This window comes from Impatiens glandulifera, chromosome 4 (assembly GCF_907164915.1).
Source record: "Impatiens glandulifera chromosome 4, dImpGla2.1, whole genome shotgun sequence".
Taxonomy (NCBI): Eukaryota; Viridiplantae; Streptophyta; class Magnoliopsida; order Ericales; family Balsaminaceae; genus Impatiens; species Impatiens glandulifera.
Window position 1 is genome coordinate 45231004 of NC_061865.1, and position 14863 is coordinate 45245866.

Here is a 14863-nt window from a genome sequence, read left to right on the forward strand (position 1 = left end):
AGGGTCCTTAGTCTTGATATTGTCAAAATGCCGATTAAACTTTGAGACTGTGTATGCGCGAGAAGTCAAATCAAATTTTGTGTGGTAGTGATCAGTTTTAAATTTGGCCATAATATTAATCTTGATGTGTTATGTGCATTTATCGTGATATGCTTCTGGAAAAACCACACACAAGGCATTGACAATACTTGAGTGTCTATCGGATACGAAGATGTGATTCAGGACTGACTCAATTGTTTCTCTTAGTTTTTGCATGAAATATGCCATGAGTTATTATTCTCTGAATCAACAACGCCAAAAGTAATAGGATAAAGTTGTTCATTTGCATCCAATGATATAGCCACCAATAGTTTACCTCCAACCTTGTGTTTAAGAAAACTGACATCAACGCACAATATAGGACGACAACAACTTCTGAAACCCCTAACTAAGACGCCTAGGGACATGAACATATACATGAAATAGACGAGCTCATCTGTCTAGATGTCTGTTATGGTACCCGGATAATTCATCTCTAACATGTACAAATATGATGTCAATTTACCATAGGAATCCGCTACAGTTCTACGCATCGTCAATTTACATGGATCTCCAAGCCTTATTATAACTCATATTTATTTCATAATTTCTCTACATTTCTTCCATTATTTTTCTTAGGCATTTGGTCATGGTGATGGTCCATGTACTTACTCTTCCTGCATTCCTCAATAACCCATGATAGTGCTTGCCTCGTCATAATTAAACATGTGTGATTTTTTACAAATTTTCGAATCTCAAACATCTCCGAGAATTTTATTTTCACAGTACGCAATCTCCACTTGCAATTCTCATCCAAACATTTCACATACCAAAGATATTTTATTGACTTCTACACTTTGAATTTAAAATGATTAGTCATTGCATATTTATGTAACCTCAGTTGAATTCTTTTTTATTCTCAAACAACGTACTCACTTCCAATATGATTTCACAAGTTAATGTCTTAGGTATCGGATTTCACTACTTGGTATGGTACTAGAAACTCAATCATTGCTTAGATTGGTATTAGCAACCCAATCACTACTTGGTTTGGTAGTAGCAATCCAATCACTACTTGGTGTGATACTAGTAACTCAATCACCAATTTCCTAATTCAGACGCCAACATGGGTTACTAGCAACCCAATCACTAACCCCTCATTCAAACGCAAACATGGGTCTTCTTTATTTACTAATATGTCATTTTGAGTTTCAAAGACATCTTCATGCTGCTAAAATATCAGGAATACGTCAGGATCATGATTTTCTGTAACCACTACACTTTCTTGAGTTGGGTTTCTAGGTAGTGACTTCTCTACTAAAAAAACACACAATATAGTGTAATGGTGGATTGACATTGTTTATGCTAAAAATAACTTCACATTAATATCATGTTTGATATCAGTTATAGTAGAAAATTTGACATCCATACCTAGAGTATTATATTTGGTTTGAAAAACTAAATCATATCTGTAAGCATGAAAATTTGACTTACCCTATTTGCAAAATAATATTATTATGTTTAATAATATTAAAATAATATTTTGAATTTTTATATTCAAAATAATTTGAAAGAAGGATTAAAACCTAATTAAGGATTAATTATTGTGATAATTAAACATTAATTAAGGAAACTTTCCAAAATTCCAAAAATAATTTGAGGATAAAATATTTGTATATATTTTACCCAAATTAGACCAAGGGGTTAAAAATATTTAATTAGGATTTATTCATGATTTATGTTTAATTCATGACTTAAACCAATTAAATAAAATACCCCAAAATTCCCAAAAATTCCCAAAAAAAGTAAAAAATGATCATAATTGTTATTATGAATCTAGAAATAATTTTTGTGAAATTTTTGGTGAAAAAATAGATTTAAAAGGAATTAAATTCGATTTTTAATAAACTTTTAAATAATATTAAAATTGCATAATCTTGTGTGGCTGATTTTATGTTTACACTTTGCATCAAGATCTTGGACCATCAGATGAGCGCTCAGATCTTATCCGACAGTCCAGAGCGCGCCAGAAATTCAGCTGTAGCAGAACCACACGCGCACGCCCGCACCGGATCAACTAACGGGATAGACTAACCCCGTTATTCAACTAGGTTGACCGTTGACGGAACCAGACAGAACTCGGCGTTCCGTTACTCAAAACGACGCTGTTTTGTTCATCTTCTTCACTAAGATGCAGGGGTCGCTGTATTCGCAATCGTCGCCGGCGTCCAACCTTCCAAAAGCTCTAACTTCGGCTACAGACGATCAAATCCGTTGATTTTTTCACCCACGTGATCCCCTCGTCAGCGCCTACGTTTCCCCCTTATCTAGAAGCCTTGTCTTTCCCGGGATAAGGCTATCAGCTGCCAGATAAGATTTTAGGGATAAGAATGTCGGCGATCAAAATCAAGTTGAATTGGCCTTCTATAACCGACCTTTCCACCTATAAATACTCCCCTACCATCCTAATACCAATCCATCAAACAATAACCAAGAATTACACATCAATTCAATCCTATTGAAGACCTACAGATTCCGACGAAGAATAGTTTTTTTTCAAAACTTTCTCCAGCGAGCCAAGCTTCGATCCAGGCTTCTGGATCACTTCCAACAACTCTCAGAAATGTTTTCCAGCTGTTGGTATGATTCCAGAAGCCTTAAATATTGATTTGTAATTGAAAATTTTGAATTTCTTCAAAATTTCTTTTTAATCACTTTGGTCGTGTTCTTATGCTTGATTGTGTGATTTCTTTGTAGAGAATAATTATATATATCATGTGTAAGATTTTTGTTGAAAGAAAACCGATCAAATTAACCTAGAACAGAATTTTGCAAAAATAAGTTTGAAAATTGGATTTTTTGAAATGTTGTGTTTTTGGTTTAAATTTGGATTTTTTTTATTCAGATTGTTGTTATATATGTTTATAAACATGTTTGAATCATTTCCATACAACTTTAATCAAGTTTTGATCATGTTTGATCAAAATTGAAATTTGAGAAAAAAAGCTTGAAAATTTGAATTTTAAAACTTTGTGTTTTTGCTGTTAATCTGATTTTGTTGGTTCAATTAGTTATATTACATGTTTGTATACATGGTTTGATAATTTCTAAGTAACTGTAATCATGTTTTGATCATGTTTGATCAAATTGAAATTTTGGAAAAAAATGTTAAAAATCTGGATTTTTGAGATTTCATGTTCTTGCTTCTAAGTTGGATTTGTTGATTCAATTAGTAGTTATACATGATTCTTAACATGTAGGGATGAATTCCAAGTAACTATTTCACCCTTTTGATCATGTTTGATCAAATTTAGTTTTTGAAAAAGTTAGATTTTGATTCAATCTTCAAAAATCATTTTAATGATGTAATGATGTTCTTGTTTTGGTATGGATTAACTATATTCATCATTTCAAAGCTGATGGAACAAAAATCAGGCATTGAAATGACCTAATTTAAAAGATCCCAAAATTTGACCTAGAAATGGTGTTTTAAAATTGATCCTCTTATGATTTTAAAAATTGTGATTTATGTTAGAGCTTTTGTTCTTCATGATAATATGAACCTACAGCAACTTACGGATTGTGATTTGGACATCCCAATCAAAAGTTATGGTCTTCTGAAGTTTCGGACCAAAATAAGAACACCCGGTCCTGGAATTTTGTCTTAGGACCGAGAAAAACAAGCAAGAACCGAGTCGCCTGACCGAGGAAACCGCCCAAGACTGTGCTACCCGACCGAGAGAGTTGTCTTAGGGCCGATAAAACTAGCCTAGACCAAATTAACCTAGGACAAACCTTGTCACTTGACCTAGGATTGACCTTGACACCTAACCTAGGACCAACAATTAAGCCTATCCTCATCTTAGCCTAGGCCAAACCCTAGCCCTAGCCTAGGATCAAACCCCCATTTAGCCTAGGACCGTTATAGCCCTAGGCCTAAGTCCGAACCCTCACTCAAAATTGAACCTCTTCAACCTTACTAAGCCCAAATTGACAAGATCGGACTCAAACCTAGGGTTTAATCCTTAGGCCCGTTTGGTTTCAATTTTAAAAAAAATCCAAAACTATTTTGGAACCAAGCGCATATTTTCTAAAAAATGGTATTTTCAAGGTCATAAAGTAACTCTCAAGATTCTCTGGGATTTTTCCCAAAGCAATTTTCTTTTGCTAGGTCTTGTTTGGTTATACTCTCTAATATTTTTTTCTGATATTTTCAGGTTTTGTTAAATCTGAACCCCAACACAACAGGTACACACCTCCTTTAAATAATTTTGTACAATTATTTAAAGTCTATCCTCATTTAGGACCCCTGGACTACTAATTAAAGATAAGGAGGTTATAATTAGATTTATAGAAGCCAAACTTTGTCTATTTTAGAAGGATTTTGAAAACCGTCCTTAGGCGGGCGTAGAGGACATAGCGCGAAATCCCTTTCTCGAACGTAAACATACAACGAACCACTTTTTTCAGAAACTTTGGTATAAATACGTTTGTACACGTATCATTTTATTGATTTTCATAAAATCTCTTGGCGACTCTGATTTTCAAATGAATAATCTTTAAATTGATTATGTTTAATTAATTTAAATCGGGTCAGGTTAAATTGTTGTTTAGCCTCCTAGGTTATTAATGTTTGAACAAAAGATTAATTATTTTACATAATTAATTTCTTACCGCTCCTGGTATTTTCAAAATCTTTTAAAAACTAAATGTTTCGTTTTAAAAGATGCCTGGCACGCAAACCAAGATTGAAATCATTGAACCTTGAGCTGTCTCGCGGTAGTCCTTCTATATTGCCACGTGTCTCACAAGCACGTGATAAGCTATGGAATGGGACATAGACCGGGGGGATAAACGGTGATACAATATCTAAATTTGTAAACATTAGTAGCATAAGTTATGTAGAATTTAGGGGAACATTCAACCCTTTGGATGACTTTACATTAAAATGACTAACACCACCCGTAATTTTCCACTCTCCATCATAGTAGAAAATTATTTGAGTTGTAATTGAAAATAGTTAAACGATAATTATTTGAACTAGAAAGTTGAATGTATTAATAATGCGTGTGAGGAGCATTGCAATACGCTTATTGTATAATTCTTCTCATGCGTATTGTAATGTCCTCACTCACAATTTTTACTTACTTTTGTTGTTGCTTTTTGAAGATGGCGTCAACCATAACTGATGAAGAGTTTCCTACTAGGGTTTTGTGGAAATTCAATGTAGCAACTTCCCAGAAGTTTGCTGCAATGGATGAGAGCCCTAACCAATAGGTCCATTGAAGCAAAATTGTGGGCAATTTTTGCCACATTGGATTTCCATGAAACCTAGTAGAAAACTCCTCTTTAGTGGGGAATACGTGTGAGCAATACACGTGAGGGTCCTCTTGGTTAATAACATAATATTTGCATCTAGGAGTTATCAACTATAGTATATAACATAGTGTTCATAAAATCATGTCACTAACTAAGAAATCATTAAATCAACTAATTATAACATAAAATGAACATACCCATTTGTGAACGGAGAGTCGTGGGTCTTCTTCAACATCTGTTGGCTGCTGACATTGAACAGAGAGTCGTGGGGGTGGGGATTAGAGTTTAGGGAGAGGAAGAGTCTGTGACAGTTGCGTTGGAGAGTTCAGGGTTTTAGGAGCGGGAGGGGGAAGAGTCAGTGGCGGCTGCATTGCAGAGTTTATGGTTTGGGGAGCAGGATCGAGAAGGGGGGAGAGTCCGTGGCGGCTGCGTTGGAGATAGTCGTGGAGAGTTGGAGAGAGAATAGGGGATGAGAGTTAGAACGCCTTTAAAATGAGTGTCCCAAATGATGTGAGGTTTATATATTAGAGTTAATATGTAATACACGTAAAATTCATTACATATTACGCGTGAAGTGATTTATCTATAATGCACGCGTAATATGTAATGAACTTCACGCGTATTACATATTATGCGGTACCGGGGCACTCATAGGGACAAGACGGACATTTCGCATGCCCAAAAAGTCATTTTTGTAAAGTTTATAAGCGCGGTCATTAGAATTTCATCCATTATCAAAATCTCTTCAAATTTCCCTTTTCCGGTCTCTCATCCATTATCAAAATAGCGTCTGTTTCATCTCATCATGCAATCAATTCCCTCCATTGGTATAAACGTCTACAAACTTCCTCCTAACCAGTTCCCCTCATTTCTGACCAGTCGGTCCTGCCTTTCCCGGTTCAGATGTTCCGCTGGCCAGACTGGAATCTGCACCCGCCTTGTCAGGTTTATAAAGGAGAAGGCGAAAAACAACGTTGATAAGCTCTTTTCTGGATTCTCAAATACTCGAGACAACTTGGAATCTCTTCGACACCGTTCACTTCCTCGATGAATTAAAAGAGGTATTCCTTTCTTCGTTTCTTTTTGCTCCTATTTTTAACTAAGGATTGAACTGAAAATTTTACCTATTTTGTTGCTAGTTCTTATCTTCTAATGTTGGATTATCTGACGGATTTGCAGTAGTATGCTTTAAAAAGTGAGAGTGTTTTCTATGCGATGATTAGTTCTTGAAAATGTTGTGTCTTATCTCATACTTGTAGGCTGCTAGTAGCTGATTTTGGACCGAAGATTACTGTTAAGATCGTGGGGAGTTTAACTGATTTAGGTTTAAAGTTTATCTTCTTTGTAGAATGTCTTGAAAAGGAGCGTGGTGGACATTTTAACTAAGAAATCAAAGAAAACAGAGATTCAACTTGGTTTCAGGTTGGTGATATTGTAACATTGATATCACATGCATTGCTAGCTATGTGGTGTTCTAATTTGGAAGCATTTGTGTCTTATACAAGGAAACCAGCCTTGATCATGATTGCAGGTGTTAATGGATGTAAGTAAGACACTTCTGCCATTATAGTTCCTTCACATTTCAAGTCATAAAATGACAACAAAACTGAGAGAGGGAGGTCTGAGTTCTTGAATGAAAAGTTACAATACGTTACTGTTCTAACAATGGGTTGAATAGGTTGGTTAAGATTTTATTTCTTCCTTTAGTGTTTATGGGGGAGGGGACATGAATTGTTGAGCAAAGTTGTAAAACCAGGTTTCTTTGACTTGATCCTGACCAACTAGAACATTACTGATGACTAAATGATCAACCAATTGATCCTTGATATCATCATAATTGCTAAAATTGATGTTAACCTAATGGGCTAGTTGAGCAATATAAATGATGATCTTAACATGTATTGGCTTGGGGGAAATCCTGTTGACCATTTTTTAATGGTTAAATTAAAATTATAGAAGTTTTTTGTAATATATGACATAGAGATATTTCCTTAAAGTAACTGCTATAACTGCTGTAACATTGATTATGGATAAGTTTAATTTTGTAAAGCCTCTAATATTCTGTATGTGTAGCTTCCAATCTAGATTTTGTGAGTAGAAGTGTTGGTCTATTCAATTTTAGGACAGAGAGTCTGTCTTATCTAGTTTAGCATATCTTGTTGGTGACAAAACTTCTGGCAATCATTCTTAAGTTCTTCCTTGATAGTTTTTCACAGGCTGTGAAAAGAGGTAAAGAGCAAGGAATTGATGTTGTCTTGTGTCATAGTCATACATCTGGATGTAAACATTTGAACCTTAAATTATATTCCATCATCTGTAATTGTGTTCTAATGTGGATGTAGCAACTATTTCTTTTTCTTGTATAGGTTTACTCACTAACTACAGCTTGATGGAAGAATTGAAAAAAACTGTAACCAAAATTGTTTCTGGTGCACCAAATGTAAGTCTTCTGATTTTGTCATGTACGCAGTAAATTTATCTTTTCTTTTGTCCAATTTCCACTAGTTTACATATTATCTTCAAGAAATTTGATTTCTAAAGGACACATTGCATAAGTCTAGAGTTCTGACATGAATCCCCCGACAAAAGCCAAGATTGGGTGAAATAAGATGCAAACTGCTTTATTTTGTTCAAATAATTCCCAATTTAACAGATTTTCAGTTACTAAGTTCATTTTACATATGTTACAAATCGTGCATTTTCAAGCATTAAAGAAATTCAACTTTCTATAGTGATGATCATGTCAATCAAATATTTACTAAGGTGATGTTTGAAAACATATATCACTTAATCTAAATGATTTTGTACTTTTTAAAATTAAGTTAATTTGATAATTGTTATTTAAAAATCACTTAATTATTTAGACCGAGTTCAAATTAAGCTAAAAGATTTGGTTTAATTCGGTAAGTTATTTACTATTTAACTTGGTAATAGAGTAAGAGCGTTTAAAGACAACTTTAACACATGCAGATTTATCAAATTATTTCACAATAATGGTAAAATAGTTTTAAGTACTTTCTAACATTAGTTCCATATTTTACCAAAATCAAATTATCAAAGTAATTAAATTTATATATTTTTATTTAATTTTTTCAGCATTTAATTTTCAATCACTTAACTAATTGAATACTTAAAATTCAGTATTCAACCTTTATAGTACTTGATTTTTCAGTTTTATTAAACGCACCCTATAATACTGGTTTTACTTAGGAATGTTGTAACTTGCTAGACATCCAACGTCTTATGATGAACTTTTACAGAAGATCCTTTTGGTTCTAGATGGAACAACTGGGTTGCATATGCTTCCACAAGCAAAAGGGAGTTCAATGAGGTGATCTCTTTCTTTCTGGACTAAGTTTTACTTTTATAACAAACAATGAGTTTTCATAGCTTCACTAACTTTTCACCCACAAACTGTGCATAGCCATGCTTTGTTTCTGAAGAAATTGTGATCTCTTGCTGCATATTTGTTTTGTTTCCATTAGGATCCATTTAACATTTTTTGTTGATGACATTAACTTCTTAAATTGACAGGCAGTTGGAATAACTGGTTTGAATGTGACAAAGCTTGATCCCAGAGGAGGCTATGTGGTATGCTTAAAATTTTTATTCATATTAATTAATGGTTAATGCTATTGGTTCAAACTTATTTTAGATATCCATTTGATTTTTTGAAATTCTCTAACATCTAACATTACAAGCTTGTATTCATTTATTCATATTAGAAACCCCACTTTTGTGGGTCATAACATTACAAACTCAACCAATCTACCTGATCAAACCTATAATAAATTAATTATATCTAATAAAACATCACCTTTACATATGTTACAATATATTAATTCAATCTGAATTCGATAGTGCATTTCTATCTAAATTTCACAACCACTCAAAAAACCTTGTTTTTCGTCTTTAAAACAAAATGAAGTCAATTGAACATAGGGGTCCATAGCTCAGTGGTAGAGCATTTGACTGCAGATCAAGAGGTCACCGGTTCGAACCCGGTTGGGCCCTTTTATCTATATGATATTTTGATAGAAATGAAGTCAAGCATGTAGTAATTTTTTTTGCAGCTTTATGCTTGTTTTTGTTAAAGAAGGAAGGGAAAAATGTGAATATCTGTCCATGCTTGTTTCCATCAAATAGTTATCCACCTTAGAAGTGGCAGTGAAATAGTCTAACTAATGCCTTACAATGTTTTTCAGCTTAGCATCCTTATATTTTTTTGAAGAGATTTATTTTTTTATTATTTGATCATTATATATGTTACATTGTATCCTTCAAAGGCATGCTTCACATTGTTTTTTTTCTGTTAAATTGCCTGATACATTTAGGGCCACAGCTAGTGATCATCTAGAGATTTGGGCAGAGAGGACATGACGTGAGATTGTGGTGGCCGAAAAGGAAAATGCCAAGGCAGCATCGGGTATCTTAATCTAATTCAGTATCACATTCTTCTTCTTCCCATTCTAGATCAAGAATCTAATTGAAAATAACTTTTCAATCCTAATCCTAATATTCATTTTCTTCAATCACCTCATCTTTACTAACTACAATTTTCTTGGAGATTGGATCATATCATCGATAAATTTTGGACTCATTACTTACTCCAAGAAAATTGAAGTGTCTTCTTTTATTTAGCTTAACCCTCCTTTGATCTGGAATATTCACAAAACCAAGGCTGTCAAAAATCTTAAAATGTCATAAAGATGGATTGATGTTGCTCGAAGCTTATTCATGTGTTTTCTTCTTTAGAAAAGCTGTGAAACTTCTTTTTAGAATGTGTACACCCAACTGAACTGAACTGGTCAGAAATCTTTAGGTATTCTTTTATTTAATAGCATACTTCTTCGCACAACATTCATAATGGTTATGTTCTTTTTTTCTCTGTCAAGCCATTTTGTTGAGGTGTATGGTGAGTTGTGAGATCTCTTATTACTTCATTTGATTAACAAAATTCATTAAACTCAACATAGGTGAATTCACCACCTCTATGAGTCATTACAAGCAGCTTGAAAGCCTTGAATTTCTCAAATACTTTTGATTTCTTAGGAAAAAAATATACCAAATTCTTTTTAGATAAATCATCAATAAATGTTAGCACACATATGTTTTGATACTTACTGAGATTGAAGTGACACATAATCTTGTGTTTCATTTTTGAACAAATGGGTCCATAGCTCAGTGGTAGAGCATTTGACTGCAGATCAAGAGGTCACCGGTTCGAACCCGGTTGGGCCCTTTTTGATAATTAATAATTAATAAATTACTTGGCACATATGTGAAGAGATACATTTAGGGCGGTAGGAAACTGTCAAGGCAAAGGTAACTTAAATTTATGAGTCTTATATAGTTTATATCTTTTTGGTGATAAAAATTAATTTGATGTTGTCTTGTGTGATATCTTGAGGTAAGCATTTGAACCACATGAAATTAATAAATAAAAAAATCATGGAGATGCGGGGTCGCATGCAAAGCGAGCGCTCTACCATTTGAGCTACATCCCCATGTATCAATAGACAAATATGAATAATTATACAAAATCTAAATGTTTTCGGCCATAGTTTTATTATAATTCATTTAACTCATAGTTCTCTATAATTTATACCAACACTTTCATTATATTTTATAGAGCATATATTATTGTCACTAATCTTAATTAGAAAGAAAATATTAAAGATATAGAGTATTATTTTTTATGAGAGAATATTAAGAAGATATAAAAAGTAGTACAAGAATTTCTAAGAGAGTATTAAATAGGTTCCTCTATGAAGAAAAAGAAAGAAATAATTGGACCTTTGGTGGTGGTATGAGGAGCTAGTCTGGAAAATAGTTGGTAAGTTTTCTAACAATTATACCAACCATCTCTGGTAAAGAGTGCTTTAAATGTGAATGGCCTTCTTTGTATGGATGACTGACTGCATGTCTTGCATGTGAAAAGAAGGTGGCAATTTGTTTTGCCCCTAAATTGGTTATGGTCACAGTAGAAGACGAAATACCTATGGGAAGAAGTGGTATTTGACCTATCACTGCTTAATTATGTTAATATATGCAGTCGAGCATCCTATTATTATGGTAGGTCAAACATATTATATGCTTCTTCTTTTTTATTTAAGGAAAATTGGAGATATAAAATATTTGAACTTTAAAAATGAATAGTGATACTAACTTAGGTTCAAATTTTAAGAGATGATAAATTTTTTAAGAAATATTGGAAAAGTTACCTTAATGGTTAGATATGTTGGATTACCTTGTGTAGTCATTGGTTTATAGCCCAATGAAGCAAGAGATGACCTTTCTTGGGAATTTTACTTCTCTGCGAGTAATTTTGATTGGGGGACACATGTTTTGTAATTGTATTGTTCAAAAGTATCATTTTGATATTTTAGACTATCTCCAACCTAAAAACTCATTTTTAAACTTATTTTAGTGTAAATGTCACATCAAACAATAATATTCTCTAACCGAAAAATTCATTCTCAAATCCAAAAAAAAATCTTATAATATTCTTCTTTACATCAACTTTTATAACTTTTTAATATTACCTCATATATTTTTCAAACTTATAAATTACACCACAATATTATAATATCATCTAATTATTTTAAACTTAATTGTAAATTAATTATAAAATTTCATTAGAAATTCAAAAATTACAATACATAAAAGACAAAAAAAATAAATATGAGATTGAAATAAAAATTATTCGTATAAATAAAAAGGAGATAATTTTTCAAATTTTAGAATTGTTGTAATCCTCCCATAAATTATTAATCAATGCATTTTGAAGTGCAATGTGATCTGAGAGACACCTATTGGAGTGAAGAAAGCCAAACTGAAAAGATTGATGATTCATCATCGACCATCAACCTCATTCATGAACAAAACAATACTTTTTGTTGAGTTATAAAAAAAGTAATGACCAAATGCAAAGCATATGTTGAAGTTGAACGACCCGCATTTTGGAGAAAAGAGATCAACAAGTCCAATCAAATGCATATTAAACTGATATATTTGGTCAATATTTCAATAATATTGGAGGAAACAATGCGGATTTGTCGAATTATTAAATATTAGTTGTTTATTTTATAATTTGTAGTGTGTTTTTATTTTATTGTGTTTGTGTATTATTTTAATTTATCAAGTACTTTATATATTTTTTTTATTATTGTAATTTTTATAATTATTATATATATAATTATTATTGTAATTTTTATAATTATTATATATATAAATAATTATGTGTTTGTGTACAGTAGGGCATATATACGTGCTTTGGAGAGAGAAAATAAGAAATCTCATTTTGGGTATACGTATGCAACTCGATTGGAGGTGAAATCTCATTTTAGATATGAGTATGCAGCTTGGTTGGATGTGAAATCCCATTTTAGACATGAGTATGCAGTTTAGTTGGAGATGGTCTTAGTAGAACTCTTGGCACCTAATGCTGAATAATTTTCTCTTACCACTTACATATTTTCTCCTTAATTTGGTAATGCCGAATCTAGTTAAGTGGACATATGATGTGTAGAAATCAAGAAGTTATTCTTCGAAGGAAAATGTCATTCCAACATTAGGAAATTTATTGCGAAAATAAGTGTAACTCTAAGAAAAATATCCTGAAATAATCATTCGGGTCCCGAAATGTCAATTTCGTGGCGCGAATCACCAATTCGGGACATTATGGGACATTTCCCCCGTAATTGCATTTGTGGACATTTTTTAGAAAAAAAATATTTACACCAACAATAGGGTACCTTTTAGGTTCAATAGGGGGTGATTTGTTCAGGTTCAATGCTTCATCTACTGCGTTGTTCTCTTTACTGGTTTCCTAAAAGATAAAATAGTTCGTTATCATACAAAAACGAATTAGATTTGAAAAAACTAATTATGAAAAAACAGTTTGTTAAAAACTAGATCTGAAAAAATGATACAATGATGAAATAGTTCGTTAAAAAACTAGATCGGAAAAAATAATACCAAACGTTAGGGTTTTGGTTGGGAGAAGATTTTTGCCTAAGAAGTTTCAAAAAGAGAAATAAGGAAATAGCATGTTTTGGGTTTTATTTTGTCCTCTTAATATTTATTTATACCGAATTTTGTTTCCTCTCTCCTACCCACGTGGTAGGCCAAGTATGATTCGTGGCCTTACTTTCGCTGTCCCTTCGTTGAGTTTATCATTCCTCTAAACTTAATTCAAGTAAATCTAGTTAAACAAAAAAATCCAATTTTAATTTCAAAATCGGATTGTTGTTCCTAAGCTCTAGCTCTCGAATTACAGTTTGAAAACTTTCCTAACATAATCTTAATGATGTTAGGAATGGTTTTGGATCAAGTCTAATTGATTTTAAGCTATTGGTAAACACCTTATACCCTGTTAAACCCTAAAAATTGAAATCCTAATTTTCCTTGAAATCTAATCAAACCAAATAAGTTATCATCCCGATCGAATGATGCATCGGGATGATGTTATAAATCATAATTGGAACAAGACAAAGAACCCCATATTCTTGGATTTAAGGATAAAGGCCCCAATCAAAATCATCAAACATGTAGTTTGATGTTCTTGACGTCTGATCGAGAGTCTTGCCCGGGTTTGATTTCCCACAAAGAAAATTGAACCTTCTCCTGCACCCGACCGAGAAACCCTGCACCTGACCGAGGAATTTTTAGCATGGGCTTGATTTTTGACCGAGAAAGCTTAGTCTCGACCGAGAACTCCCCTGCACTCGACCGATGGTCTTCCACATCCGACCGAGGAATCCTTCCCTCGACCGAATATCCCTCGCACTCGACTGAGGAATCTCGGCCTCTACCGAGAACTCCCCTACACCTAGTCGAGGAATCCTAGGTTCGACCTAGGATCCCTCACACACAACCGAGAGTCCATCACCCCGACCAAAGGAGTTTTAGACCGCGACTAAGGGATCGACACCCTCGAACGAGAGGACCGCTCCTAGGACCCGTTTGTTTGGGATTTTAATTAAAAAAATGTTTTTATTAAAATAAAAGCCACTAACCATTTTCTAAAAATCTAAAAAAATAGGAACAATTTTAAAATATTTTTAAAATATCATCATAAAAAAATATTTTGATAAGAGTTTGTTTGTATTTATTTCTAAATTCTGACATCTTAAACTAATATTTTCAGGTACTCTTCCCGATAATCATCTCCCTCGATCACAATACCAACATTTAAATATTATTTTACAATTTTACCTGCATGAAAAATTGTGCTTGTTAGGATTTAAAAAATAATTGGTCAAATAAAATGTAATAAAATTAATTTTTTAAAAGACAAGATTATATAAAGTAAGACTGTTCTTTAACGGATATAAATGATATAGTGTGAAAGCCTTTTTTAGAGTATGACCAAGCATCGAATTTAAAAAGAATCTCTGATCATATATACGTATATAAAATATTTTATTGATTTTAAATAAAAAAAATTAATTGGTGACTCTTTCATCAAATAAATAATCTTTTAAATAATTATTTTCTTTTAATCAAATTGTGATTTGATTAT

At 32.8% G+C, this 14863-nt stretch overlaps 1 protein-coding gene, 2 non-coding genes and 1 pseudogene across 4 annotated transcripts in view; all 4 read left to right on the forward strand.

The window, feature by feature from the left end:
• Positions 1-14863, forward strand: part of LOC124935978 (cell division protein FtsY homolog, chloroplastic-like) — a 90592-nt gene that overhangs the window by 22184 nt on the left and 53545 nt on the right. The gene's annotated exons all lie outside the window — the stretch shown is intronic.
• Positions 6804-10133, forward strand: LOC124935977 (annotated as a pseudogene).
• On the forward strand, positions 9280-9351 carry TRNAC-GCA. The gene has a single exon. It is a non-coding gene; the product is annotated as a tRNA-Cys (tRNA).
• Positions 10508-10579, forward strand: TRNAC-GCA. The gene has a single exon. It is a non-coding gene; the product is annotated as a tRNA-Cys (tRNA).